The sequence below is a fragment of the Notamacropus eugenii genome, chromosome 2 (assembly GCF_028372415.1).
Source record: "Notamacropus eugenii isolate mMacEug1 chromosome 2, mMacEug1.pri_v2, whole genome shotgun sequence".
Lineage (NCBI taxonomy): Eukaryota > Metazoa > Chordata > Mammalia > Diprotodontia > Macropodidae > Notamacropus > Notamacropus eugenii.
Window position 1 is genome coordinate 87,153,161 of NC_092873.1, and position 4,737 is coordinate 87,157,897.

Consider the following 4,737-nt stretch of genomic DNA (forward strand, 5'->3'; position numbering starts at 1 on the left):
TGAAATGCCGAAAGCTCTAAGTTGTGTAACCAGGACATTCACTCGTAGCAAGAATACTTGAACAAAGTCAAAGAACAGAACATGTGGATTGGTTGTTGTTACATAAAGGCTGCTTCACTAAGAATCAAGAAATTCAGAGCAGCTGAGAGCTACTTATTATGCCTGAAACATGAGGTAAAATCTTCTCGCATGATATAACAAGATGTACTTATACAGCTCAATGTACAATTTTTCCTAGCACTGTAGCCAGTAAAATTGTTGTTTTACAGGACTGACTGCATGCTCAGAGGCAAAAAATTCAGTCAGAGAAAGCTAACTAAAGAGGATTGACTGTATTCTCTACTAAGCCTTTGAGTTTTGAGGACATAACTAAATTCTGGAAAACCCTCATACAGAAGAAAAAGTATAGTGAACATTATAAGCAGATATGAACAGCTGGAAGAACTGTAACCAAGTGCTAACTGACCAAAGAGAAATTTTCAGCTACTTAAAAAAGAAAATGAAAATAGGGAGGGACAGGAGTTTCAGATTGAATGAAACAAAAATCTCCTCATACATTCAACCTTGACTAGATTGTAACAAAATGGAAATAGGACTTCTATAATACAAAGCTCCTACTACAGCATGCTGTACACACCTATTTTGCAAGCCCTCCCCACATCCCCCAAAGGCTACCACTTGGATTATTTGCTGACTTGCTGGGCCTTCTGATGGAGATGCACATAGATCTCTTTGATCCAATATTTGTTGTAGGGCTGGTACATTTGAGTGTCTGCTCAGTACACAAGGCAGCAAAGATCTGCCAGATCATCAGTGAAATCAAACAACTGACTGATGTCATATGTGATGGAGGGATTGTTGGGATTCATTCTCTTCAGATGTTCTTCATACATTTTTACAAACTCCTTCCATGAATTCATTCACTGATTCATAATCAGCATAAGGTCGGCCTTCTGGCCTCTTGGTAGGTTGTACCAACAAAATGGTATGAGACAATTTCCAAATGTAAATTGCTCCCTCTGTTGATGACTCAGCAAGTGATCCATTGTAATATCGTGCTCAGCTCTGCTGCTGCCACCCCCACAACCACTGCACACAAGCTGAGCCCAGGTGATAAAATCTGAGGTAAGATATGAAGGGATCTGGGAATTCTAAGAGACTTTAGTAGATAAGGAGACCATTCCTAGTATGGGGGATGAAATACAAAAGGAAGGACATGGGAGATGGAATCCCATCTGCATGAAATAGCATATAGTCTAGTGTGACTACAGCATAGAGTGGAAGAGGAAGAATAATCTGAAATCATTCTAGATTGATAAATTGAAACTAGACTAGAAACACCTTCAGCTGTCAAGCAGTGGCATTTGTATTTTATTTCAGAGTTAAAAAGGCAGAAATAATTGAGCTTTCTGATCTGGGTAGTGTCAAGATCAGCATGGCAGCTGCAGAGAGGATGGAGTGAAGAGGAAAGATCAGAGGCACAGAGACCAATTTGGAAGATGTAAGGAGGAAACTTACTTTGTAGTAAGTTGTTTTGAAGAAAGAGTAACAATAGCCTGAATTTTAGTGTGCTTGATTAATATTCAAAGTATAGTTGATAAAATCATTTCCTAATGTCCATTGTCCATCTAGTTTCTGATGGTCCAAATGGCACCTTTCAGTGAAGGTTTCCTGGGGAACTGATCAAACTGATGAAATTCCATCCAGCCCAGAGATATGGTGACTAAAATCCTTGTGAAGTATGTACATTGTAGGTGACTCCACTATCTTCCATCTCATTTACTTTGCAATCTGACTTCCAGCTTCCTCATTCAACTAAAACAAATCTCTCCAAAGCAATTATTTGTCTTTTCGTTGCCAAATGTGATTAACTTTTTTTTCAATTCTCATACTTTACAATGTCTCTACACTGTCAATCACCATCTTCTCCTTGATATTCTCTTCACTCTAGGATTTCATGACACTGCTGTTTCTTGGTTTTTCTCCTACTGTCTGACATTTCCTCCTCAATCTCCTTAGGTCTGCCCACCAGTCATTGATGTTCATCAAAGGTATGCCCTGAGCTCTCTTCACTTCACTGTCTCTACTATCTCAGTTGATGATCTCATCATCTCTGCTGCATTGCATTATCACTTTTGTTCAGATGATTCTCAGATTTATCTATTCTACTCTACCCTCTCTCCTGACCTCCTGTCTAAAATGTCTAGTTCACTATTGGACATCTTGAACCAGATGTCCTGTAGACTTCTTAAGTTTTAAATGTTCAAATTGAACTTCATCTTCATAACTTTCCTAACACTGGTGAGACCTCCACCCTCCTCCCATAGTCAACTACTCTTAAGGATCATCTTCAACTCTCACTCTCTTTTGCTGTGCCATATAGCCACTTGCAAAGTCCTGTTCATACTACTTTTGTAACATCTCTCATTCACACCCTCTTCTTTTTTCTGACATTGTTATCAACTTGATGAAAGCCCTTATACCTAGACCATTGCAAGAACTTTCTGGTTGGTCACTCTCTCTCAAGTCTCCATTCTAGTCCATCCTCCACTCAGTTCTTGTATCTATCTTCCTAAAATAGAAGTCTGACCATGTTACCTCCCCACCCCCAAACAATCATTTTAGTGACTCCTTATTACCTCTACGTTTGAACACCCATTTTTATAGAATTCAATGTTTTTCATATCCCAGCCCCCTCATACCTTTCTAGTCTTCTAATACTTCACTTCCCTCCACATACTTTTCAACCCAGTGACATTAATCTCTGCTGTTCTTTGTACAATACCCTCTAACTTCTGACTGTGCATTTTCACTGGTTCTCCCTATGCCTATAATTCACTCTCTCCTTATCTGTATTTCTTGCCTTTCCTGGCTTCATTCAGGAGCCAGTTAAAGTCCTGCTGTCTACACAAAAATCTCTTATTGCCCACACCCTTAATAATAGTTCTGTTCCTCTGTTTATTACCTTCCTTTTATCTTTTTAAATTAATATTTTATTTTTTCCAGTAACATGTAAAAATTTTAACTCTCATTTTTAACAATTTTGAATTTCAAATTCTTTCCAACCCTCCCTTTCTTCCCCCACCATTGAGAAGGCAAGCAATATTTATATACGTGCAGTTATGCAAAATATATTTTCATTTCAGTCATTGTTTTGAAAGAGAACATAGATGGGGGTAGGAGCCAAGATGGCAGAGTAGAAACAGAGATGTACTGGAGCTCTCCACCCAAACTTCTCAAAATACCTGTAAAAATGACTCTAAACAAATTCTAGAGCAACAGAAGCTGCAAAATGACAGAGTAAAACAGATTTCCAGCCCAAGACAATCTGTAAACTTGACAGAAGGGGTACTACAGAGGGCTCAGAGCTGAGTGCAGCCTAGTGTGGGCCACACCAGCACGGACAAGACTGAAGTAGGCCTCAGGGTGCTGAATCACTGTCATGACTTCTCAATGGGAAAATGCTAAAGACAGTTTCACAGGTTAGTGGGAAAGCTCTCTCACTTGGGTGAGAGAGGAATGTGATCTTGCCCCAGCCTCAGGCCCAGGTGGCGGCAGCCACTGGTGCAGTGGCTGCTTTGGGATCTCTTAGCCTACAGATGGAGGGGGAATCTTGTGGCTGATTTAAATCACAGTCCTAAGTGGTGATCCAGGGACAAGGAGGAGCGCTGGTGTGTCAGAGCTGGTGGTGGCTGTGGAGAGAGAATCCTACTCACAGATTCAAGGCAGAAAAGAGTGTTTATGGTTGCTCATAGAACAGAGTATAGGCCAGGAAAGGAGCAAACCCCTCTCCTTTGATCATACTAATTTGGAGGAGCTATGAATTATGGGTCCCTGGAGATATCTCTTAAATCAGCTTCACAAAGCTCCTGAAACTTGGGGCAGCATACCCACCACTTAACAGGGAGCTCAAAGGTCAAGTAATTGGCTGGGAAAATGACAAAAAGGGTGGGGTATAACACTATGGAAAGTTACTTTCTTGGTGAAAGGTATTTTCTTATGATGAGGAAAATCAAAGCATACAACCTGAAGAAGATCAAAGCACCCAACTGAAGGAAAACAGCAAGGTCAAGGCTCTTACATCCAAAGCCTTAAAGAAAAATATGAAATGGTCTCAGGCTATGGAAGAGTTCAAAAAGGATTTTGAAAATCAAGTAAGACAAGTAGAGGAAAAACTGGGAAGCAAAATGAGAGCAATGCAAGAAAATCATGAAAAATGAGTCAACAGCTTGCTAACAGAGAACCAAAAAATGCTGAAGAAAATAACACCTTTAAAAATAGACTAACCCAAATGGCAAAAAAGGTCCAAAAAGCCAAAGAAGAGAAGAATGCCTTAAAAAGTTAACTGGCCAAATGGAAAAGGAGGTCCAAAAGTTCACTGAAGAAAATAGTGCCTTCAGAATTAGAATGAAGCAGGTGGAAGCTAATGACTTTATGAGACATCAAGAAGCTATAAAACAAAACCAAAACAATGGAAAAATAGGAGACAATGTGAAATGTCTCATTAGAAAAACAATGGAGCTACAAAACAGATCCAGGAGAAACTATTTTAAAAATTATTGGTATACCTGAAAACCGTAATCATAAAAAGCTTAAACATTATCTTTCAAGAAATTATCAAGGAAAATTGCCTTTCTATTGTATAACCCACAGGGTCAAAGAGAAATAGAAAGAATTCACCAATGACCTCCTGAAAGAGATCCCCAAAGGAAAACTCCTAGGAATATTTTAGCAAAA

General features: G+C 39.4%; 1 pseudogene; it reads right to left on the bottom strand.

The window, feature by feature from the left end:
- Positions 1–683: 683 nt before the first annotated feature.
- LOC140522743 (enhancer of rudimentary homolog pseudogene) lies at positions 684–3,444 on the bottom strand (annotated as a pseudogene).
- Between the last annotated feature and the right edge of the window lie 1,293 nt (positions 3,445–4,737).